The sequence below is a fragment of the Phacochoerus africanus genome, chromosome 1, assembly GCF_016906955.1.
Source record: "Phacochoerus africanus isolate WHEZ1 chromosome 1, ROS_Pafr_v1, whole genome shotgun sequence".
Classification (NCBI taxonomy): domain Eukaryota; kingdom Metazoa; phylum Chordata; class Mammalia; order Artiodactyla; family Suidae; genus Phacochoerus; species Phacochoerus africanus.
In genome coordinates, this window is record NC_062544.1 from 256269809 (window position 1) to 256297165 (window position 27357).

Here is a 27357-nt window from a genome sequence, read left to right on the forward strand (position 1 = left end):
TGTCTTAGGGACTATAGGACTTAAAAGCAAAGACATATGCTACATTCAGGATGTGGCAGCAACCTGGGATTCATAGCAATATGAAATGAAAATAGGATTTTGTGTAACCTTACTAAGAAGTTTGATCTTTATTCCATGAGGGGAGTCAGCGAAGCTTTTAGGCTGTAGGGAGTAATAGATTAAAAGTCATGTTTTAGAAAATGAAAGCCTGGTGTCAATGTAGAGGTTATATTGGAGACAGAGCATCTGTTGAGAGGTTGTTGTGTAGAAGGGGAGGCAGAAGGCAGGAAAGTGGTAGTAGATATGGTAGAAATGATGCAGTTATATCCAGAAACTCTTTCAGGGTGATTGACTGATTGAATGAATGGGTGGAAGGTAAATATAGGGTCCAGATATAACACTTGCTAGCCTTGGAGACTGAGGAAGGTGTTGCCATTGTTCCAAGATACAGGAGATATGAAGAATAGGGTTTCTGAGAAGATAAATAGTTTGGATTTGTGCATTTACTATCTTCCTGCAGTGTGAGAAGGAAATTGGGAGGGTTTCAGGCCAGAAATATCTATAGGAAATCCATCGACATCAATATGATAGTCCAGGCAGAAGAATAAGGAATAAGGAATATCATATGGTGAAATAATGAAGAAGAAACCCAGAATTTTCTTAGTGACACTAAGGATAATCCACATATGAGGAGGAGGTAGCAAGAATTTAATTGGTAAAGGAAGTTTAGGTGCAGCCACCTAGGATACTTGGGAAAAACTTATAGTAAGGGTGGCTTCAAAACTGGAGAGGCAAATTTGTACCCTTTTACCAACCTTTCCACTTTCCCCTGATTAAAAGTCTAAGGATCTAATGTAAAATAAGGCGACTGTAGGTGATAAGGCTGTATTGTTAAATTGAAATTTGCTAGGAGAGTAGAACTAAATGTTCTAACCCCAAAAGAAAAATGAAAGAAAGAAAGAGAAAGAGCATCTTGTGATCATGTGTTAATTAACTAATGGAGGAATCCTTTCACAATGGTACATATATCAAATCATCACGATGTGCACTTTAAACATCTTACAATTTGTTATACCTCATTAAAGCTGACGTTTTTTTAAAAAAGTAGCTAGAGAAGGAATTTGGGGCAGGATGAGAAAGTACCTCCCCCGGGAAGAGGTACCATTTGCTAGAGTGAAGGCAGCTTCAAGTGGTAGAGGACAGCCAGAGAGAGCCCCTTGAGAGCCTGTACCTGGAAGGTCCTGCCAGGGACTAAAAATTGATCTCTGGTTGAAATGAGCTGAAGCCACTCCATTCTGCATGCAAGCCTTAGCCTTAGGGGATCTAGTTGAGGAAAATGAATCAGGACTGACTAAATGGAATCTGTTCCATTCAGATTCTAGCCAATTCAGTCTGTGGTTAGCCTGGTTACTCGTGTTAAGGAATCTTTCTTCTTTAAGCTTATTCATTTCTGTGCTTTTATTACTATTATTTTGTTTTGTTCATCTCCCTTAGTTTCCTGGTAAAGATCCATGGAGGGAAAAATCCATCATGGTTTCCTGAGAACCATGGAGAAAGTCTTTAACCACAGTTAGACCAGAAAAACTAGAGACATCATTATGGTCTTGAAGCATTGGTGCTCTACATTATTTTCCACTCAAAAGACCTCATGAGATAACAAAAAGTATTATTTCTCTTCCTTCCACTTCCAAAAACCTCTGTCTCTTCAAAGTTCATTTAAGCAGACCCTACCTCCCAATACCCTTCCTCCTTACTATCATATACAGTTTCTCTCAGTATTCAAGGGGAGTTGATTCTAAGACAAGCCTCCCAATAACCAAAATTTGCAGATACTCAAGTCCCTTATATAAAATGGTGTAGTATTTGCATGTAATATACACACATCCTCCCACAGACATTAAGTCACCCCCAGATTACTAATAATAACCTCATACAATGTCAGTGCTATGTAAGAGGTTGTAAATACAATGCAAGTGCTTAGTAGATAGTTGCCAATGGGTAGTGAATTCAAATTTTGCTTTTGAGAATTTTCTGGACATTTTTTGCTGAATATTTTTATCCAGGGTTGGTTGAATCCGTAAATTGGAAACCCACAGAACTGACTGTACTCACAGCTCCCAGTTCCTCTCCCTCACACAGTAATAACTTTAACACCTGTTTATGGACTTTCTTTTAATTTCAGCGTCTGTCACAATCTTGCCGATTGAAACATCCAATGACCCATTCAATTCCCTGACCACCTTGTCTACTACAGTCATGTTTTACTCTACATTTCCTTGGTCTCATCCTAGATCTTATCACCTCCAAAATTGTACTTCCTCTGAAACCTACAGTTCAAGCTCTCTGTCCTTACATTTAAATCCATCAGCAAGGCTCTATTTGCAAAAACACCCAACACCCTCAATAATATTTCTCTCCATCTCTGCTATCTTAGCATGAGTTCCTTTCTCCTGCACTACTTCAAGGGGTCTGTCACTAGTCCTCCTGCCTCCATACAATTTTCTTAGAACCCTGCATGGCACAAATAGTTGTCAAGGGAATTAATGGTTTATACATGTTGGGGGAAAAGGGAACACTTGGGGTTTTTATTAGCAGTTTCCAGATATGTCCTCAGGTAATAATGATCAATCTTTGGCCCTCTCTTCATACCTATTCAAGTTGTAGAAAACTTGGCTTCTAGACTTGGTCATATATAATGTATTCCTTGAAGCAAAGTGCTTTGGATGCTTTGTCATGCTGATTCCAAGTTCCTTAGAAAAAAAGGATTTCACGTGCTGAGACTCTGGCAGCACCAGTTGGTTACCTTGTCAGGCAGTCTGGGAGAACAGATTGAGTGGTGGCATTGTACATCCAAAGTCTGCTTTTGGTCATGGCGAAGGAGGGATGACTGAAGAGGTGAACGAAAGCTGTTTTGAGGTGTGGGGTCTATTTGTTTGTTATTGATTTCCTCTGGTGTGTCCTCTAATAGAGTGAATGTCCCCAGTTCTTGCTTCTCACTGTTAAGTAACCCTCTCCTTAAGAGAGCACCAGTCCTAAGACGCTGCCCCTTCCCTGCTTAATGAAGAAGGCCTGGCGGTAGACTGAGAAAGATGGGGTGGAGAGCTAGTCTGGACAGATCAACAGCTGGGAGCTGGAGGCATCCGGTATTTCCATCTCAGATCTTAACAACATATCAGGGATGTTTCCTATGTTTTACATGACAGTCGAACATTTGTCAGAATGCTGACCTTGAGGCATTGTAGGGTTCTGCAATATCAAAGATTCCATTATGTTCAGTATACTCTATCAAAAAAAATCCAGTTTAGAAAGAAATAAGGATTTGAAACAAAAGGGTAGCCTTCAACTGAAAGTCATACATAGGGTATCCGCTTAAAGCTTGGGATTTATTTGTTTATTTGTTTGTTTATTTATTTAGCTTTTTAATGTTGCACCTGCAGCGTATGGAAGTTCCCAGGCTAGGTGTTGAATTGGAACTGCAGCTGCAGGCCTACACCACAGCCACAGCAATTCGGGATCCAAGCCGCATCTGCTACCTTCACCACAGCTCACGGCAACACCAGATCCTTAATCCATTGAGTGAGGCCGGGGATTTAATCCACATTCTCGTGGAAACTACTCAGAATCTTAACTCACTGAGCCACAACAGGAACTCTTGGATCTATTTATTTTTAAAATATGTATTTTTTATTAAAGTGTAGTTGGTTTATAGTTGGTTTATATTATTTCCTCAGTTACTGTTACACAGCAAGTTGACCCAATCACACACGTCCCTGTGCTGTACAGTAGGACCCCATTGCCCATCCATTCCCAATCTAACAGTTTGCATTCACCAACCCTCAACTTCCCGACCATCCCATTCCCTCTCCCCTTCCTCCTGGCAATCTGCTCTCCTTGGCTGTGATCTGTTTCTGCTTTGTAGATAGGATCATTTGTGCTATGTTTTAGATTTCACAAATAAGTGATATCATATGGTATTTTTCTTTCTCTTTCTGATTTACCTAGTATGAGAGTCTAGTTCCATGTATGTTGCTGAAAATGGCATTTTTTTTCTTTTTTTATGGCTGAGTAGTATACCATTTTATATATCCACCACAAAACTTGAGATTTAAAAGAGAGAAGCCCCTCTAGCACCAATGACTAGATGGGTAACATTAGGCAAAAATCATAAATTTTAGTGTGTATCAGCTTTACCTGAAGGGCTTGATAAAACCAAATTGCTGACCATACTCCCAGAGTTTCTGATTCAGCAGCTTTGGAGTTAGCTCCTAGAGTTTGAATTTCTAAAATGTTCCCATACAATGCAGATGCTGGTCCAGAGGCAGCACTTTCAGAACCACTGCCTTAACCTCTTCAAGGCTGTTTTCTCATATCTAAAAACAGGAGTATCCAGAGTGGATTTCTTTGGGTCTCTTGTAAGAAGAGGGCACACTTCCAAACATCAGGCTCATAATCAGAACTCCTTTGATGCTTAAATCTTAAATTAACTTCCTATGGTTAATTGCACAATGCATACAAAAGTTAAACTGTTAAGTTTTCAAAATTTCGAGTTTTTTTCCCCAAATCTGTTGATTAACCTATTACAATGGCAAAAACACATATCTTTGTATCATCCACTACCAATAGTTGAATAAATGAAGCTTGTCTATAAGGCTATAATCCTTAGTACTGGTCACATTCATTTGTTTCTACAAATTTACTACCTAATGATTATACCACCTATTTGGAGCCTTGAAAAACAGCTTTTAGGAGGATGAATATTGTGTGAATAAATGTCATAAATAATATTTATTGCCTGAGCTCTGATTGGAGGGTTTTTTCTGATAGATATAAATATGAATGAAATTGTTTAAAAGATTTATTTTTTATATGTAATTTGCCCTTTGTTAATGCTATAAACATTGTTCAGAAACATCAAAACATAATTTGGAATGGGATTTTTAAAGAAGTAGAGGTGGGAATTTAGGACTGGCTCTTAAAGAGTTCGAGAAAATAATGGTGACAATTTTCAAATATTTGTGATCTTTCATAGATTGTGTTGTACAGAATGTGAAATTTAATTTGATCATGTGTTGATGATTAATTGTATGAAATATAATTTTTAAATAGAAATACATTTTTTTTCTTTCTATATGCTCTAAAACACAAACTATACCAAACAAGATTGGATAATTTAGTATATTTTTGTTAGGTTGGACTGTCCCTAAAGGTCAGGCCACATGAGAAGAGATAGACTTTATGAGACATAGCTGGGGCTCTTTGCAACTATTGGTTATACACCAACTGTTGGGAGAATTAATTGTATGTCCTTACTATGTTTGGGTTACCTTGAAAAATCCAATGACCTTTAAATTTATGGTACTATATTTTATCTCCCAAGATGACACCCTTGTAATAAGCATAGGAAAGTTATTCAGCTTTAGATAGCTTCTATATTCTTCTGGTGACATGTTTATTCACTTTGTTTATGTGCTTGTTCTTGGCCTTTTCCCCTGAATTTCTTAATTCTTTTTTTTTTTTTGCCAGGTTATGATATTTCCTATAGGTTAAATATAATTCTCAAGTTAGTTGAAGTTTTTGTGCCTCCTATAAAAATTTTACAATAAGTCCTGGAAACAGCAATCCAGATTTCCTGTTTAAAAGCCATTTCTGATGTTCAAAACTGTAAAGGAATTACAACCGTTGTATAGATTACTTAGAAAATAGATCTTTCTTTCAGAGTGTAATTTGTTAGCCATGAAGCTTAAAAAAAAATAGGAAGTTCTGGTAGTGTATTGTTTCTGAATATTCCCTTGGAACTAACTATACTTTAACTTTTAAATGTTTTTTTTTTCCTCTTAGAATAATAAAAGCAACATGTAAAAGTAATTTTTGATCTGGATGAATTTTCCTAGTTTCATTTCCCTTCGTGTTTAAAAAGGAGGAAAAAAAGATTCTAAGTTTTCATCATTTTATGTTGAGTGAGTGAGCAGTTTGTGATACTTCAGGTTCCTTTTGTAGTAATGCTTTGTTCATGCAAGGATGTTTGTTTAAATCAAAGTGTTTTTTGTTGTTTAATGATATTTAAAATAGATTTTCTTCTTTATTGTACTCTTATCTGTGACCTAGTTTTAAAAGTTAAGCTTGAAATAATGCTCATTGTAGCAGTAATAATACTGCATAAAGCCTGAGCAGAGAAGTTTAAAGACATATCATAATATGTAATATGTTTAATGAAGCTATCTGAGCCACTTTAACTTTCAAGGACCGTATAATTTGAATAATTATGGTGTAAAATATTAATGAGAGAACCCACATTGCCTTGTAGTGCAGAGGAGTGCCAGTTGTTTAAGGCAAATTATCAACCCAGGTAGTTCTTATGGAATGGTGCAGGCAAATTCGCCTTGCCAAATTTCTGGTCGCCCAGGTTCTGCCAGATTTTGTTGGTTTGGAGACAAATTTTTTAGCACCCCAAGAGTAGATCTGAGATCTGTTTCTCAGAGTAGACTTAACATTAATCAAGCTCAAGGAGACTTCTTAATACATAAACTAGAATGATAATTTGAATACTTAGATTCTCCAAACACCAAATTTTTTCTCTGTGGCGATAACACAAAGACATACTCTCTTCGGGATGCTGCTGGGTGAGCATGAAATCAGAACAAGTCCTCAAAGTATGATTCAAGGAGTTCCTGTTGTGGCTCAGCAGGTTAAGAACCTGACATAGTGTCTGTGAGGATATGGGTTCGATCCCTAGCCTCCCTTAATGGGTTAGGGATCTGGTGTTGCTGCAAGCTGTGGTGTAGGTAGCAGATGCTGCTTGGATCTGGTGTTGCTGTGGCTGTGGTGTAGGCCCGCAGCTGTAGCTCTGATTCAACCGCTAGCCTAGGAACCTGCATATCGTGCATGTGTGGCCTTAAAAGGAAAAAAAATGTATGATTCAAATGTTTAGTGGCATTAGACTTAGCGAACCTAATGATAGCATCTTCAAATCAGGACCTCTGCATGCTCACAGGACCAAGTAAATCACATTTTTTATGTCGGTACCCTTCTCGATGGACAAAACTTCCATTTTTAAGCCTTCTTTTGTCTGTTATTTTGTTGATTAACTCCTATCCTTCTGAGTATAACCTTCTATTTTAGATATGCTATACCATTCCATCGGAGTATAAGCAAATTTTGGTGCCCTGGGAAATTTCTCATTCATTCGGCCAAGGCCTTTTAAAATGTTTGATATTTTAGCGAACTGTAGAAGTTATTGAAATATGTAAAAGGAACCTATAATCTTCATTGCATTTTTTATTAGACCAGCCTCTCTCTATGTTGTATACAGTTTCCAACATGTATACAATTTTGGAAAAAGATTTAATAGTTGCTCTGAAAGATTGATTTAGAGGTAGTAATGTAAATTTCTAACTCTTATTTATAGCTAAAAGAGTTCATTGGTTGTTTCTGATTATAAAAGTAAAATACTAATCTAAGCTCTTCGAAGAAGAATCATTAACTATATAAGTGGATGAATAAAAAAAGGGGAATTTATCTATAATCCTGCCACACAGAGAAAGCCCTCTTCATATTTTGGTGTATATGTTTTTTAACAAAAATATTCTTGACTATGAAGTGATTATATTAGTGAGGCTTCTCCAGAGAAATGGAAATAATAAGAAGTCTATATATCGGAGAGATATACAAACAATAGGAGATTGTTAGAGAGAAAGATTTATTTTAAGGAATTGGCTGGCATGATTGAGGAGGCTGAAAAGTCAGAAAAATCTGCAGGGCTAGAAACCCAGGGAAGAGCTGATATTGCAGTCTTGTCTGAAGGCACTGAAGGCAGAATCCCTTTGTGTGTTAGTGGCATGGGGGAAGGTAGGTGGAAGGGGAATCTCATCCATTTACCTTAAGGCCTTCAACTTACTGGATAATTTGACACATAAAACTCACTGTCACCGTAACCTTACATTACACAGCTGACCTTTGATCAACACAGGAGTAGGTATACTGAAACCCCACACAGTCAAAAATCCACATATAACTTCTGAGTCCCCACAAATTCAACTACTAATAGTCTACTGTTGAAGCCTTACTGATAAACAGTCCCTTAATGCATGTTTAGCATATGTATCCTATACTGTAGTTGCAACAAAATAAGAAAAAGTTATTTAAAATTGTAAGGAAGAGAAATACATTTACAATACTGTTCTGTATTTATCAGTACAGTAAGTTTACAGAGTCTGTTTATAAGATGAATCGTCTGTCAGTATCTACATCAATATTGACTTGTGTGATCAAAACACTGTTAAATATTATACATATTAATAACAGTAGACTTCAAAAATGAAAAAATAATGTGGGATAGAAATACATATTTATTCACAGGTATAAGCAACTCAAGCATTGATAACAAAGAAGCAGCAATCTGATTGCTTTATGGTAGCCTGGTGTAATTGATATGGTTGCGTCATGATAGCTAAGCCTATACACTATTGAATGATTATAAAATTTTTATAGCATACAATGTTATAGTTATATTCATAATATGGTATTGGAAACATTATTGCATATTTTTTAAAAAACACTTAACCTGTGATGATAGGCTGATATTAAGTGGTTTCCCCAGTTTTGAGAGAGGCATAGTGTTTGGGTATGTAATTCTTTGAAAGCAGAGTTATGGAACAGTAAGAAAATTAACATTATATTTAGTATAAAATTAATAATATCACTCACCTTGTGCCTATATAGATAGGCTAGTATCTTCATACTTTTTATGCGTTCATGACATACCTAACTTTTTTTTAATTTTTTCAGTACTTCTAGGTTGTTAGGTTTGTCTGCAAGTTTTTTCAGGTTGTCACAAATGTCCAAAAATTTTTCAATATATTTATTGAAAAAATTTTGTTTATAAATGGACCTTCACAGTTCAAATCCATGTGGTTCAAGGGTCAACTGTATATACTACATTTATATGTAATATAGAATGCATTATACACACATCCACATACATATGCCACACATTACATGTGTGTACATATATGTATATGTATATATAACGTGTGTGTATGTGATAGTCCCTTCTTTCCTTGTTTCCTTTGTGTGCAACTTTTGCTTACTTTCTCTCCTTTCCTCACCTTCCCCATCCCCATCCCTCCTTTTCTCCCCTTCCATCCTGCTTCCCTCCCCTTCTGTGTTCTTCCAACCACTCCTGTAACTGATGGCTTCCAGAATTCACTTCTAAACCACAGACTCATAAGTACCAAATGCTTACTATCATCTTCACTTAAACCTCCTACAGTCACCTTTAAAAAAGTCTGAAATTGAATTTATTATCTCTTGAAATCTGTTTCTTCTTTTTGTTTGTTTCAATGAAAAGTCTTTTTTTTGTATAATGATTTTAATTTTTTTTCCATTATAGCTGGTTGACAGTATTCTGTCAGTTTTCTACTGTACAGCATGATGACCCAGTTACACATACATGTATACATTCCTTTTTCTCACATTATCATGCTCCATCATAAGTGACTAGACAGAGTTCTCAGTGCTACACAGCAGGATCTCATTGGTAATCCATTCCAAAGGCAATAGTCTGCATCTATTAACCCCAAGCTCCCAAAGCAATCCCACTCTTGGGCATATATCCAGACAAAACTTTCCTTACAAAAGACAAATGCACACTCATGTTCATTGCAGCACTATTCACAATAGCCAAGACATGGAAACAACCCAAATGTCTGTCTACAGATGAATGGATTAGGAAGATGTGGTATATATACACAATAGAAAACAGTCTATTTTTAATGTCACCTTCTTCCCTTCTATCTATTAACCATCCCTACTCCCGTTCAAAGACCAATATAAATGGAATCTATTAACCAAATACCTCAAAATCCATCACCACCATTTGACATTTCTTAACTAGTGCTTCTGCACATAGATAGTTTTCATCCCCTTGAAATTGTTTTCCACATTGCCATTTGAGATATCTGATATTGCAAATCATATCTCATCATTTACTTCCTAAAAATCTCTCGGAGTCCATATTGTCCTCATGGTAAAATCCAAATCCCTTAGCCTGTTGGCCCATGTCTTTTATGATTTGATCCCTACCCAACTCTTTTGTCTCATTGATAGATACCTTTCTTCTCATTGCTAAAATCACCAGGCATCAAATAGTGGTGCCAAAGACTTGAACAGTGGGCAAGCATTAAATGGTTTTAATGAAAAATTATGATAAGGAGGAATTGAAGCATAACGCTGATCACATTTTTTTTTTCTAATTTTTGTTTGGTGACATATTAACATTGTTTGAATTGCTAGTCTCCTGTTAAAGAGTTTTGTCACTGGAAGTATTATTTAATGAGTTGTTATAACATACTAGAGGAAGTAGGATTGACATTGCCATACAGAAAAGAGAAATATGTTACAATGATAAAGATTCTCACTTAATTGGAGTCAAATATATTTCAAAAGTTTTAAGTACTCCTTCCCACAAATCATCTTTGCACTTCTGCTTAACATGTTTTAAATTACTTTGCTTAATTATAAATATCCTATAGTACTAAACGAGATCTTTAAATGACTTAGGGATTGATAGAAACCATTAAAAATGAATGCATACTAGAAGTTATGTTTCATTTCCTAGGAACTGATTCTAAATTGAAACATGGTTTAAATTTCTGGAAAACTACACACATTGGTTTAATGCACTGCTTAAATTTATAATATATGGAGAGATTATTATTTGTATAACCTTTAATAACTAGCATGAGCACCCCTGTGTTGTCCCTATGATGTTTATAGTTTATTATATTCAGAGAAATCACTGAATTTTTACTATCTTTTTAGATAAGAAAATTAGTGTGTTGGTTGACAGTTTATAAATTATTTTGGCTTAAATGAAATGGATTAATCTGAAAAAAAATCAAAATGTCAAAAGCAAAGGCTACCTTACCATTTAAAAATTTATCTGTGATTTTTCTTTCATTTTAAAAAATTCCGTTAACTTATTTTTTGTTTTTTTTCATATATTATTGGGAATGAATCAATAATGGTTTTTGATACTAATGTACATTTTATATAAAACTGATTTTCAAGTGCCCTTTCCAAAATAAGGTCATACTTTATGCTAATTACTAGCCATATTTTATAGATTAACATACAATAAAAAACAAAATCAAACAAAACAAACAAAACAGCCAACCTTTATTCAGTGCTCTCTGTGTGCCAGGAACTGTGCTGAGTATCTGCATGGAGTATCATATTTAATTTTCACAGTTACCTTATAGTGGGCAAAGTGAGGCATACAGGTATAGCATGACATAATGAAGAGATAAACGGGGACTTGGGGACCCTGATTCCTGCCAGAGCTTCTAATAAACATGTGTTTATAAGAACGTTTCTTATGATTCCCTAAAAGTAACTGAAGGGAGTTGGTTAAACTCTCTTAAACCCCCATCTTTGTAAAGCTTTGCTCCACTGAACTCCATTGAACAGCAGTTCTACTACAAGATCAAGAAGACACCTCAAGCTCCCTGTGTCCAAAACAAATATGTAAACACCGCTCCACTTTGAGGCTTCCTAGCTCAGTAAACAGAAATCCCATCTTCTAATTGTTCAAGTTAAAAGCCATCAAGTCATCTTTAACTCCTTTCTTCCTTTTAGGGGCCTCTTCCAGTCCATCAGGCAATCTTGTCATCTCCACCTTCCACATGTATCCAGTTCTCATGCCGTTTTTTCCATCCCCACCAGCGTGGCAGAAAGAGCCACCATTTTCTTTACCCGAGTAACTGCCATCACCACCTAAGCGGGCCCCTGCTTCCCTGCCTGTCCCATCCCCACAACCCTGTCTCCTCTCAAGGCAGCTAGAGTGATCCTTGTGAAATGTAAGTTGTTTCAATGTTCCGCTCTAAACTCTTGCAGACTTTCAGTCTCACTTTGGGTCAAAGTCAAGTCCACACATGACTAGGAACCTGACTGTGATCTTTATTCTCACTCCCCTGTCTTCCTCTGACCTTCGTTTCCCCATGAGGCTCACTCCTCTCCAGGCTAGCAGGATGCCTTCTGCTTGGGCATTTCAATCTCCAGATGCCCAGTCGTTAGCTTCCTTACCTCTTTTAAATCTGTGCTGCACAAAAGACATGAAAACAGGATTTCTGTGATGTCTTGTGTAATAGAGCAGCCCTCACCCTCACTCCCTTGTGCTGCTTTAGTTTTTCTACTTAGCACTTTTGCCATGAGGGCGAGGACTGCATCTTTGTTCACTGCTTTGACCTCAGGACCTAGAACAAATCTAGTTGAATGAATGATGGATTGAATGGAACTCTTTCTAACTGAAGTTATGATATAACCCTAACTATTTCTACTTTTATAGGTGAAATGAAGAAATGAAATTAAAAAAAAAAAAAAAACTCTCCTTTCCCTTTAAAACTGCTAATAGACCAGTTTAAACTAGCACATTTCTTTGGTTTTTGAGAAAACATTAAAATCATCGAATATCTCTTACATCCTCCATGATGTTATAGTTCATTTGCAGAAAAGTAACAAGGTTTTTTAGCATTTAAAATGCACAGTTTGTTTTTATGGTGAAAAAATGGCAAGAGTAAATGGAAAAAAATTTTTCAGAAGGCTGCTTCGTTGTCTAACAATTCTTAGAGTCTTCTGGCAGGTTGCCCTGTTCTAAACACACTGTTGCCTCACAAACAAAACAATTATATATATTTGTAGTGTAATCTAGATATTGTGTAAAGCTTCTGATTATCTTTTTGTTTTAACATATAGGCATTTTTAAAAAATTTCATTTAATTATCTTTTCTTTTACCCGAAACCAGAAATCACTGCAAACGAACAGTGAAGAATTTCTGGACTGAAATGAGCAGTCCTAGTCTCATTTCCTCTTTAACTTAGTGTGTGGCCTTGAAGAAGTTACATGCCCTTACCAAACCAGGGCTCTTATCTTAAAATAGGTGTAATAATAGGTGTAATAATACCACTTTCTTACCTGCCTGACTAGCTTGTTAAGGTTAATAAGATAATGGCTGTTTAGAACTTTGAAGCCTTTGGAAGGAAGGTGTTATTAATGTGAGAAGAGGAATCTTACCTTTTCCTGATATTCATAATTATTTTGGAAAAATGCCCTACCCAGATATTTTTGCCATCATTTCTCTGAGAGATCATGGAAGCATGTTTGCCATCCTTAGGCAACTGTTTGGAGGCACAGCTTCAGGTCTTCCACATGCTGGCACAGCTAATCTCTAAGATCTACCAGCTTTACACATGTGTTCTGCAGTACAACGATTAAAAGGAAACAAACGGTGGCCTGAGACATTTCTGGCACCTATTATGGAAGATACAAGTTTTCCAAATTCCTATTTTCCGTTATAATAATTTGAAACTCTCTTAGAAGTACCTGTCCAAGGTAAACTTAGCTTCTTAAGAAGTTATATTCCATCCTCTGTATGATGTCTCTGAGTCAAGATAATGACTCTGGAATGGGTATCTCTAAGAATCTAAGAGGATTTCCCCTTCACTTGCTTTTTTTTTTTTTTAATTTTAATCATTTCATTTTTCAGCCTAGAGCCTAGATTTGATTAATCGATTTCCCTGTTCTATTTAAGGATTGTTTTTATTAATGCGCTTTTCAAGCTGAGACACGGCATTATCGCCTTCTCGATCATTGTACCAAGTGTTGAGATCTGAGCAGGCCAGCTGTAGCAGCTGTGTTTCCCCTTGGATCTCGAGCTAAAAACTTTCATCTCCTTTGCTGTCTCAGCTGCTGGTCTGAGGCTATGGCCTTCCCATAACTCAAACCAGTTTCAAAGCAACGTAAGTAACCTCTTTGGAATGCTTTTGGAAAACCACAGAAAGGTTCTTTAAAAGTACACCACTTATATACTTTAAATGAATGTTTCCATTTTAAGGTAATAACAGCATAATGTCAGGAGTCAACGCATGGTATTTAACTACACTATGAACATAGTGTAGGCTTGTCTAAATAGACCAATTAAAAAAAAAAGAAGAGAAACAGCAAAGATTGGAATCCTTAAAATGATCTCATGGTTGTGGAATCTATGAATCGAAGATTATATTTTCTAAAATTCTGCTTATAAAGTAACATTTTCTATAGGCCTGAAGATTTTTTCCTATCTAAAAGATTGTGTAAAAAGATGCTGTCATCAAAAATGAGAACGGTACTGATTGTTTTAACTGGGGAGATGCTTGGTATTCACAGGGAAACATTTCAAATTGGACTTTGGTTTACTTGGTGAGCGGGGAGGATCAAATTTGCATGCATCTTTTTAACAATTTGTTATATCAAATCATCAATGCAATAAAATGTGACTGATTTATAAGACTGAAAGTCGTTTTAGTGAAATTTGACTTGAATCTCCAAGTCTGGACATGAAAAAGTCTTTTGGTTTTTATATTTATCTTGCCTTCACAAAGGAATTTGTCACTCCAAACCTCACTTGTTCTGACTTTGTGGTGACTTAACTAAAGAAGGACTCCTAGATGCTGTTTGTTTGTAATTACGAAAGAGATTACTAATTAGATTTTACATTTATATCTTTCTTACCGTCTCCCCAGTGTTTAGTGGCAGGAAGAAGCCTCATCCTAGGGCACTGGCAGAGGAAAAGAAATCTTTGGGGCTAATTTAAGTGTCCAGTTGATGTTATATAAAAATAAGCCGAATTCCAATATTTCAGAGTCTCCAGGGGCCACCTTTACAAACCAGCAAAGTTGAGCACACTACCGTAATCCAGGAAAAATAATTGCCTTACAAATTCTGAGCACACTGTTTTTTTTAGTGATTTACTGCATGGATTTTAAAGCTTTTCTTCATAATCACGTGTATTACCTTATCTGGAAAGGCGGCTTATTGCAGTCCCCCAGAGCAACTGCCTGTGCTACTGGGGGATTAAAACACGTAGACATGCTATCACTTTCCCCTCTGGAGCCTCCCCAGACATTATGGGCATTATGCTTAGCTTCCAGTGACCTATTCTTGAACCTCTGCCATTCAAAGACTGCATTTGTTTGTGTAGTATTCAGAGTGGCTTTAAAAAAAAACATTGTACCCCCTTTATGAAAGTACTCTTTTTTCTTATTTAGTAAACATTTTTTTCTTATTTAGTAAACATACATACATGTTCATATATACACGCATGTACACATATATATCACACTGAAACCTATATACATAATGGAAAATGGAAGTATAATGTAAGGTACAAAGGTGAGCCACATGTGTAATTTTAAATTTTATAGTAGCCACCTTCCAAAGAAAAAATAACATTAATCTTAGTATGTCATTTCAATATATATTTCATTTCAAATATATGTCACCTCCTTATCCAAAATAGTAATAGCATTTTAAGGTGTAATAAATATCAACACTATTAATGAGATTGACATCTTTTTTCACACTAAGTCTTCAAAATCTGTGTGAATTTTATACTTCAGCACAACGTAATTTGCAATAATTAGTTAATTTAACACTCGTGGCCGTCTTATTAGAAAGATCAAGAATAGCTAAAGACTATTTCGAAACAAGTCCTCAGGGAGAGTCTCAGAATTCTAACCAAGTCAAATTTTGACCAATTTTCTTCTTAAGCCTCTGCAAGTATAACATATTGAATAAAGGATTCTTTTATTTTAACAAAATCGCTTAAAATGTAGACACAACTTTTAAAATAACATCGACCCACTTAGGCAATGCACACACGCACCTTTTGGTGGCGCACTTAGGCAATACACACACGCACATTTTGGTGGCGCACTTAACCCTACTACCACCATTTTCCAGAGACTGGTTTGGAGGAACTTCAAGGTGTTACTCATACCCTGGTGGGAGCTGGATTAATTATTAAACCATGAGACTCTCCTAACGTCTGTATTATTTGCTGAATGCATGCTTTAATTGAAAATGAATATGAAAACTTGCATTGAAAATATTTTAAATGTTAGACCTTGACTTTAAACTTGTATTTTGTAATATTTATGCTGAGAATTGTGATGCAAGACAGGTGGATTTTAGGTGAGATAAAAGAGCAGAGAGGGACGTCTTGCCTGAGCACAGGGTTTCCCTGAACCCTCTAACTGATTTGCCCTTTGCTCATAAATCTTTCGTCATGGTCAACACAAAGACTAGTATTGATTTGCCAGTGAGCTCTCTTGTCATCTCTGGGCTTGGATCCTTTGACCTTTTATTTGTTCCTGTAAAATTACGGTGAATCACAAACTTCTTTTCTAATAGGTCTTTTAAACTTTAAAAGGCCAAGAGACTCTGTGAGAATATATTAAACAGTTGGATAATCCAGAAAAGAGGGATACAGAAAAATAATTGCAGACCGCAAAAGGTCAAAAAAATTCTTACTGAGTCCAAAATCACTAACACATTCTCTTAGGAAGACTGAGAAAGCAAAGGTCTTTGTTTGATCCTAGCTGAATTCACTTTGAGTTTCTCAGTAAAGCATGTCAAGTACGCCTTTCCTTCATTGCAGCTGAGTGGGGACAAAGTGAATTTTAAAATGGAAAGGGAACAGAAATAACAATTAAAAAAATGTATGATACATCTATATGAAGTGATCACATTTATTTCTCAAAATACTGATATTAGCATGAAGTCATTTCAGTGGTGCTCATACCATCTTCTTTGTGTATTTTTTCTTCTTGTTACACAAGTGGGTGAGCCCTACATACTCTCACTTACAGGTAAGCTAAAGAAAGTTTCAGTAGACTGAATTTTAGTCTCTTCTAAAAAAAATTATAGTAGATTTACAATATTTTTTTGCCTTATTTCTACTCTACAGCCAAGTGACCCAGTGATACATATATATGTATACATATATATACACACACTTTCTTTCTCTCATACTATCTTCCATCATGTTCTATCCCAAGAGACTGCATATACTTCCCTGTGTTGTACAGTAGGACCTCAATACTTAGCCATTCTAAATGTAATAGTTTGGATCTACTAACCCCAAACTCCCAGTCCATCCGACTTCCTCCCCTCTCTGCCTTGGCAACCACAAGTCTGTTCTCTATAGTAGACTGAATCTTAATGAAATAAATGCAGACTCAGGATTTCAGCTTTCACTCAACTTATTTCATGTCCTTTCACTCAATATGTTGAGAGTCTAATTTATTATACTGGCTTATCACTTGATAATTTCTCTGTTACATGTGTATTTTATTCCCTGCAAAGGGATTCTTTTTGAACTTTAGTTTCTGGAATTACTTTTTGCTCTAGTTCTATCTTTAAAAAAGAATGGAAGTTACCTTTCACTTTACATTGTACCATTTGTTTCTAGATCATGATATAGATTTTATTTAAATATTTCTGGAGAAATATATTATTATTGAAAGTTTTGAGACATGTTTGCCTAGTACCTATTTGTCCTAGGTGATGCCAAAATGCTATTATCTGTGCAAATATAAATAAATGATAATGGGGCATCAAAGAGCTTTTAGGGAGATCAAGTATAGAAAAGAAGAATGTTAAGTTTATTTTAAAAATAAGATTAATTCCTCCCTAGCAATCTTTTACTAAGATGTACAGCACTACTGGAAAAGGAATCATGAATTTAAATTTGGCCTCATGGCAGGTAAGTCTCAGTCTTCTAATCAGGGACTGAATGAAGCATTGATTTTTAGATCTGAGAAACTGATTGTTATTTTAATAAATTGTTAAATAGCTAAGACATTTACATAGTTTAGTATTCAAAAACTTCAAAAAAAAAATCTATGGTAAAAGTATCCTGGTTTCCTAGTTCTTCTGCAAGGAAACCTCCAAATTACTAGTTTTGGGGGAATCCTTCCACAGATCATTCATCCAGAGATAATTTTAAACGTATGAAAGCAAAAGCACACTTCTCATACCAGAGGTAGCATGATATATATAGAGATATCAATACATAAGGAACTTTCTCCTTTTTTATTATGTGTGAATAGTGTTCAGTTGTCTGAATAGTGTGTACTTTATCTTGTTCCTTCTTAATATATACTTAAATGGCTGCTAGTCTCTTTATGGTGGCAAACAGTGCGACAGAGACTAATCCTATACAAATATTGCTTTGTAAATGTGCAAATTTTTCAGCAAGATAAATTCCTAGAATTAAATCACTGTGTCAAAAAGCACATGCATCTGTAACTTTGTTAGATGTTGCCAAATTTTTCTTCCTACCAATTCAAGAAATTATTGTCCCACCAGCAAGGCAAAGTTGTTCTTGTTTCTCTGAAACCCTCAATAATATTATAAAATCACTTGTTTTACCTTTTGTTGTTGAATTTTTACCTATCTGATATATCTGTATAGTTTTAACTTATTTTTCTCTCATGGGTGATGTGGAGTATTATTTCATCTATTTAGGAGCCATTTATAACATGTACGTGAATATCCGTATGAGTGATTTGGTCATGTAGTTTTTCATGTTTCTCTTGTCTTTTTCTTATTGATTTGTAAGAGTTCTTTATATATTAGGGAGATTGGCTGTTATCTATAATATGTCTTAGGAATTGCAGATATTTTCAGTTTGTCATTTGTGTTTTGATTTTGTTTATGGTGATTTTGAAAAATAGAAAATTGGGCGTTAAATAATTGACGTTATTAATTTTTTTTCTTTTATGGCTCTGGTTTTTGTGCCGTTAAAAAGGTCTTCCCTATTCCAAAGGTGTATTAGTTATCCCATGATTATTTCCACTCCATTTACGGTCAGATCAGATAATTGTGTTGAGGCAAGTGTCAGTAGTTCTGAGCATCATACTTCTCAGCTGGTTAATTATGCCAGCATACTGAAGAGACTTTTTTCTTGTTCCTTTATGCTTCCCTTGGGACACAGCCCCAACTCTTGACTGAACCTCCTTTAAACCCCAAGAGTTCAGCACTAAGAAGCTGTTTAATTTCAAGACTTCCTGGGGAGATGAGTGAATGTCAGGGTTTCTCCTATGCCTTATCTACAGTTTATGTATTGTCTCATAATCCAGAGTTAAATACAGTTTAGCCTTACCTAGGTATGATTTGGCTTTACCTATGACCCTTACTCCTCATTAGCTTGGATAATCTGAAGTTGACCATGTATTATTAGTATATATTACTGTATTAACACATAGTATTGCCTTATTGGCATTTAGAGTGAACTACACTCTTCACTCTAACTTTATTCACGTTTCATAATTTAGTTACTAGAATCAAAAGGTTTTTCTTCTTATATTTACATCAATATAAATAGAGATTGACTTTCTACATTAATGTTTGGCTTAATATTTATTTCAACTAAATGTTTTTGTCTTATTATGAGGGATTATGGCTTGAAAGAAGAGTGTCTCAATTGTACCAGTGATGCACTTTTGCACAGTTAGCTATCTGACCTTGTGCAAGTGTGACAAATTTGCTCTCTGTTATCTTAATATTGGTGTCCTCATCTTTAAAATGTGGGTAATAACTGTACCCATCTCATAGGATTTTTGTGATGGTGAATTGCTTAAGACCTATGAAGCACTTAAACTAATTTATGACTTACACTAAGGCTTCAGTAAATGTTAGTGATCATTTTTTTATGTCATTACATTCCAATTATGAAATCCAGATTCAGATAATTTGATAGAGGGTGAATATGACTGGTAGACTGGTTATATATAATCTATGGACTGTTTGTTCCATATGAAGGCACAATTTTAGTCACTTTCAGCTATCACTAGATCACAGCAACATTTTTTTTTTTTAATTCTGAGACCATATCTATTTCCTTTGGATGATCAGGACAGCTGAACATCTAATCCATTCATTTTGGCCCTCATTGTGATTGAAACAGCTGAATCAATCATGCAATGATTTGCTTTGATCATTAAGACAGCCAAAATGAAAGCATTGGCCATGCTGCCTAAGGTCCATTTATTTTGGAAATAACTTTTGACAGGTAAGACACAGTGCCATATTGCCTTCCTGACATTTCATTGATGTCTTGTGTGGCTTCTGGTAGCATATTTATCATGTAGCTAATACAATTTTTGTTATCATTTGCTCTCTGTTATCTTAATAAATATAAACAGATGATTCATGGGGGTGATTCATTCAGAGCCATTTCAACTGCAGATGGCCTGAGAGGCAGCAGAGGAGGTGGCATTTTGTACTTTTGTTGTTGATGGGTATGATCGAAGTGATGGGAGGTAGTTCAAAGGAGAGCAGACTGAAGTGGTTCAAGGGAAGAAACAGTTTTCATATGCCTGCATCATGATAAAACTCAAATTTTAAGTCTGTAAAGCTTTAGTTTGAAGTGGATGTGATTAAAGGTGATAAAATCATGCTGTTGCTAGAATGAACATAAATTTGTTCTTGATGAAAGGACTTTAATAAATTTTTAAAATAATTATTTTCAAAAGTAATTGCTTGTTCCATAAATATTTTGTTCATTTTTTTCTATCCTAATAAATATTTATTGTGATAGTCCACTAATGTTACTCATTGGCATTACTGAATATTCAGTGCAAACCAGCATAAGTTCTTGGACTAAGGAAGGCCACCAGTTTTACACACACACACAGATAGATAAGTTCAGGTGATTTATAATGCTGATAACTCAATTTTTAAAAATATTGGATACTTTAAGAATGAAATGCAAAAGTGAATTTTAGCTTATAACTCTTTAGTATTTTCTAAAGAATTTAGTGACTCAGATTAATAGACCTTGGGCTGTGATTCTCAGCTAAGGGTAGAATATATGTCCGCAAAACATATGAAAAATATGAGCCTGCAAAGAAAAGCCCTCAGGATCTTTGGAAACATATTTTTGTTTGTTTATCAAACAAGATCATGGTTTGAAATAATGGAAAATCAGGGAACACTGCATAGTAATCATCTTCTGAAATCTACACTTAGTCAAGTCAAGGGAGTGTCAGAAATGTCTATGATTGGGGAATGTGGGTTGGGAAATAAGGTTGAGAATCCCCTTTGCTTTTTGGTCATTTCTTTTTGAACAATGGCTTGTGTCTAAGAATCGAAAATAGTGAGAGGCTTTTCCAAGTAGTTGAATCAAATAGCGATCCAAAAGAAGGAAGAGCTAGGTAAAACTGTTGGTCATGTATTGATTCTTAAGTACATATAGATTGTAAATAATGTCAATATGACCTTTAATTACAATAGACAGACTTTTTTGGGGGGTAGTTTCTTTCATAATGGCCATTTATGGAATCAATGAAAAGGGGGCATAGAAAGGTTAACTTATTTATAAGTTCTTATAAATCTGAATTAAACTTTTAAAAATTTGAAGTATACCAAAGATCTTAGTTTATTAGCTGAATTTATGATCACTTAGGCTTCCTTAAATGTATAAATGTGTTCAGCACTGTACGTAACCTTGAATTCACTTAGAATTTTAATATATTCTTTCAAGATAAAAGTCAAGTGCTGAAAATGTTAAGGTGTACTTGCAAAATTGGGGAGTGAATAACATTTGGTTAATAGGTTGAACAGATTTACCATTTTTATAATCAAGAGTTACCTCATTATGCAGCATGGCATGTGTTTTTCCATCTAGTTATCTGGTATTTGATGTTGCTCTTCATGTTTTGCCTGTGTTTATGTGCACGTGCACACATGTATGTGTGTGCGTGTGTGTGTGTTAGTTCATATTGGTCCTATACAAGTTTGTTAATTTTATTTTTGTATATTTTATATTTTATGGTTATAATGATTATTTCTTTGTCTTCTTGACAAGTGATAGTTAGGAAAGGAAAAAGTTTTCATTATTCAGTACTTTGAACACTTAGGTATTCTCATAGCCATTTTTTTTTAGGTGGTCACATAAATGGTTGTATCATCAGAAAATTATAACTTGGTCCCCACGCTGTACAGTGGAAAAAATAAAATCAATAAATAAAAATTTCATTTTTATTAAGCTTAAAAAATTATAATTTTGCCATTTATTTCTTCACATTGGTACTTGATATATTCTTTCCTATCAAATTGCACTGGATAGCACACTGAGAAAAATATAAAGTAATTAAAAAAAGCATTTTTTTTCTTCCTGAATTTAGTAATAGTGTCTCACTAAACATCATGTTAACTATCGATTTATAAAGTCAAAAATATCCATTTTAGATCATATTAAGCAATTTTTTTAACTTCTCTCAGCCACATTCTCTAATCAGATTATATATTTTAAAAAACTCATTGTTTGGCAATGTCATTAAAGAGACATTTCAGGCAGCTTCTCCATTTTTTAAGAATTTTTACTCATATATTTGTTATTTCAAGGAAACTACCAATACTTTTCCTTTTTTTGAGATTCAGTTTTGAAATTCAGTTGAATATAGCCAACATTATAGACAATATATAACAAATCATTAAGATTAAATGTTTTTAATTGTGAAGAACACTGATAAACCCACATTTATTGTTTTAATTGTTGTATATAATTTGTTAACATCTCTGTCAACTCATTTGTGAATTATAATTACTTTGTAATACTTATTTTATATCATTTTCAGTTCTAATTTTTTTCTGATATAATAGTAATATGTTTAGGTTTACACCCTAAGATGTGATGGATATATTTTTAAATAAATTAACAGAAATCTGTATGGATGCTCTAGTGACTTCTTTTTGTGTTCTTGCTCTATGGATCACAACCCATGTTTATACTCTTCCCTTTTCTTTTGGTATAAAAACTATTATATTTGAGCACTGTAATTTTTTTTTCCCCACTGTACAGCAAGGGGATCAAGTTATCCTTACATGTATACATTACAATTACATTTTTTCTCCCCCACCCTTTGTTCTGTTGCAACATGAGTATCCAGACAAAGTTCTCAATGCTACTCAGCAGGATCTCCTTGTAAATCTATTCTAAGTTGTGTCTGATAAGCCCAAGCTCCCCATCCCTCCCACTCCCTCCCCCTCCCATCAGGCAGCTACAAGTCTTTTCTCCAAGTCCATGATTTTCTTTTCTGAGGAGATGTTCATTTGTGCTGGATATTAGATTCCAGTTATAAGTGATATCATATGGTATTTGTCTTTCTCTTTCTGGCTCATTTTGCTCAGTATGAGATTCTCTAGTTCCATCCATGTTGCTGCAAATGGCATTATGTCATTCTTTTTTATGGCTGAGTAGTATTCCATTGTGTATATATACCGCATCTTCCTAATCCAATCATCTGTTGATGGACATTTGGGTTGTTTCCATGTCCTGGCTATTGTGAATAGTGAGCACTGTAATTTTAAATTGTTATTTTAAAATGCTACTGTCTCATTCTTACATCAAGAAGAGATTTTGTCTACAGCTCAATTTTCTGAAAGAAGGAGAGAACATTTGGGTGGAGTACGATACTTCACTTTCTTATTGTGCAAGCCAGTTTGCCCTCTAATACAACTTGATTCCCAATCTTAATCAGCAAGTGATTATTATTACTGTGTTTTCTTAGTTTAGACTCAGCAATATTATATCATTATTATTTGTCATTGTAAATCTTCGTATTACAGTTTTCAATTGAAACTGTTAAATATGAGTGAGTACTTTTCATGCTTTCTAAAGGAATTCTTGATGGTCATCTTCACATAGAGATTTGGGGAAAGTTCTGTAAGAGAACCAAACTCCTTTATTAGTGAAACAGGGAAATGAAGGCATTTCTAAATATTGGTTTAAAATAATCTATAAAAAAAACATATTCCATTGATACTTGAGAAAGTAAAAAGGATCTGGTTTGGGTGACTTGTTTGTTCAATTTTTTTTTTCTTTTTTGGCTGTACCTGCAGCATATGGAAGTTCTCAGGCCAAGTATCGAATCTGAGCCACAACTGCAACCTATGCCACAGCTGTGGCAAATGCTGTATCCTTAATCCACTGCACCACAGCAGGAACTCCTTCAATTATGTATTTTGTCTTTTGGGCCTACTAGATTTCCACATCCACTAATTTCTCTGAAATAAATGTGGTCTAATCCAATTGGAATGATTGAATTCCATGAAAAAACTAGGTGAGGTAATTTAAATTTGTCTTTTAAGTACTTAAAAAAGGCATTAAGACAGTAAGGAAAATGTCATCCCTAAGGTTATAGTTAATTAGACCATTGCTTCCCTAAGATGGGAATACTTTTAGTTGAAAACCTGAATATATGACTATGGCTTTAAAAAAGTTTAATTTGGCTGTCTTACTGTATTGAGATTCAGAAGATTAATATAGCAGTTAGAAATACAATGAAATGTGCATTGCTCAGTCAATTAAATGTGGGAATTTATAATTTGCAAGTTGAAATAATTTCTTAGACAAATTGTCTGCATGAAACTGTGAGTGTATCATTTCCCGGTAGAATTTTTACCTAGAAAATACTGTTTTGTAATGCAATCTTAAGCGTTCTCTATAGGAAATTTAGCAGACAGTATTGTAATGTGAAGAGTATAGTCCACTATGTCATAGCAGTTTCTTAGCTATTTTTCATTTGGAGGTATTAATAACATTGCTTATAAACTCATGGCACTGAATCACTGTCCTTTAAAAATGTCATGTTCAGGTGGCTTGTTTTCCATGTTATAAATCTCATCTATGAGTACATTTCTCTGTCTTCACTACCAAATGCTTATCTTGTTGTTTTGGGTGGTAGGGGAGTAAAATTTACTTGTCTGTTGCTCACCCTTTGTTTCATCTAGAAAAGCCAAAATAAGACAACATTTGGAGAATATTATTAAATACATAATTCGTAATGACATTACTCACAGAGAAAAAAATATTTCAGTTCCTTACAATGTGGGACTTGAGGAGGTGATTCTAATGGAGGCTTCTGTTCTATGAGTAATGAAAATGCTAGATGACTAAAACATCTGTTTAATATAGAATAGGCACTGATTCATCTTTTGGCTTCACTCTGTTATAATCGTCAGTCTGAAAGTGATAAATCCTGCTAGTAAAACAAGTTGAATGTATTGTTTTTAAAACTTTACCTGGGGACAGAAACTTTAGACTTTTTAATGTCATGTCATTATATACACAAACATTTACATTTTAGGGAAAAAATATTCATGTCCATAATTAGAATGAGAGAGGAAAAACTGACTCTGTGCTAACAGTTCATTATAAAGTATTTTAATATTCTGGACATATAACTCCATAAAATCATTTCAGGGCAGGTTTTTAAAAATCAAGTCCAACAATGACTTCAAAGAATTTAGCTACTTCAGTTGAAAACCAGGCCAATTGCTTAGATGAGCTCAGTTTCACAGTTCACGCATAGTCATGCAAGGCCAGAGGAGGCAGACTATGAATACATTTAGTAATTTTTGCCAAGAAATACTTGGTTTCTGTTTTTCAAAAAATTAACTTGTCTCCATGTTTTTAATGGTTTTGATCATAAATAGTTTGAGTACCTTGATGATGAAATTAATACACATTGGAGGTTATAATATGACGGTGGAGGTCCTGGAGCTGTATTTTAAATGATAAAACATGAAAAACTCACTTTATTCTGTGGCCTTTGCCACATTCATTTGCCTTCTTGAACATTTTTGACTTCCGCTTCCTTTGGCTCTCCTCCATCAAGTTATTCCTTCCTCTCCCCCTTCAAACTCTCATTTCCTGTTAAATTTGCTCTGTAAATGTACCCAAGCCTTCCTCCTCCTAGATCACCACCTCAGCAACAACAACAAAATATCTCCCTTGATGCTATAATCCATTCTTTCTCTCTTCCCCTCCTCTCCCCCACCTCTCTGCACTTTTATTAGGTCTTTTTGAAAGTTTGATGTACCCTCATTATGTCTAGTTATTAACCTTCCATTCTCAGTGAAAATTGCTATAAGCTGGTTTCAATCATTACCACTCCATTGTAACTCTTCTTAATTAGCTCACCAATGTTCTTCTATTTGTAGTATGTAAGCAATTGTATTTCGGTCATCTTAGTGGACCTGTCTCCTTTGTTGTGCACTTTCATAATATTGTTTCCTTAGATTCCATAAAATTACATTCTCTCATATATCCTTGCTGTTCCTTCTCTCTGCTCACCCAGAATTAGTACTTGGCAAAGGTCTGACTAGTCTGTTATTTGTTGTTATGTTATTTAAGCTTTATGTGTTTATGTTTTATTCTAGTTGCTCTTCCTGCTAAACTTATTTAGAATCATAATATCAAATATAACATGGAGTTCCCAATATGTTTCTTCAGCTTTCCCAAACAATACCACAATTTGTGTAGCCAATTGCCTGTTGATCCCCCTCCTCCTTTATTTACCGTAAGTACCGCAATCATAGGTAGCGTGTATGCCAGACCCAGCACTAGGTATTCTTACTCCCTTTCTCCCACAAAGCAGTCCTAAGAAAATATCCCAAACTGAAATCATCCGTATAATTAAAAGTCTTTTCCTTCTCTTTAACAGTTGTTAGCATAACAGTGGTCAAGTAACCTAACAAACTGGGAAAAGTCCTTTGCTCTTCCTTCACTGCACTCCTATCCTATTTTTCACATCTAATTAAATATTAAACACTGCTTAATTGATGAACAGACTTTTAAAACAAGGTTCACCCTTTTCTTCATCCTTATTTTTCACTGCCCTGCTTTAAGCCCCTGTGATCTCTCATCTGGTCTATTATAACAGCGCTTTTACTGATAACCCTTTGAAATCAACCCTGCCTAGAGTGGCCACCGTGATTTATCTGGAATGGAAATCTGATCACATCATTTACTTGCTTAAACATTTGGTTTCTAATTACCAACAGGGTAAAGTCTAAGATCCTTACCATGTGTTCTGAAGCTCTCTGTTATCTTGCCTCGGCTAGATCTATGGTCTCATCTCTAGTCATCCCACACATCCTACCTCATACTATAGTCCCAGTTAACTGTTTATGGTTCTCTCAACAAACTACCTTGTGTGTCTGTTTTATGCTTCCTCTTGGGCTGGACTCTATACTTAACGTGCCTCCGCCCACCTTTGTATTCATTTGTTTACTACTCTCCTCAGGAAATACTTCCTCCAAGATGTTTGCTCTTCCAGTTCCTCTGAAAATGTTGGTATCCCTCTTCTCTCACCTGAGAATATTGCAGACTACCAAAACACACATCTGTTATTGATTTGCTACCCAGTTTTGTGTTGTAAAGCTGTAGATTCTGTCCAATTTTCTTTGTGTACCTAGCTCTTAGTGTAATATTAACATTTAGTTCGTACTCAACAAACATTAGTGAAACAGAGTGAAGCCATGAGTGAATTAGTTATCCTCAAGCATCACTGTTTAGCAGAGACAGATGTCTGATAGTTAATGAGGTTAGCCCTCCTCTGAATGAAGGAGAAGAAGAAGTAAGATAAACTAAGGTTTCTGTTGCTCAGTATTTTGGCTGAGATCTGCTTTAAGGGTTGAGAATATATGCACCTGCATAAATATCTGTGTTTACACAAAAGAACAAAGGGTGA

At 35.1% G+C, this 27357-nt stretch overlaps 1 protein-coding gene across 4 annotated transcripts in view; it reads left to right on the forward strand.

Moving 5' to 3' along the window:
- Window positions 1-27357, forward strand: part of ROBO1 (roundabout guidance receptor 1) — a 398650-nt gene that overhangs the window by 152973 nt on the left and 218320 nt on the right. The window lies entirely within an intron of this gene.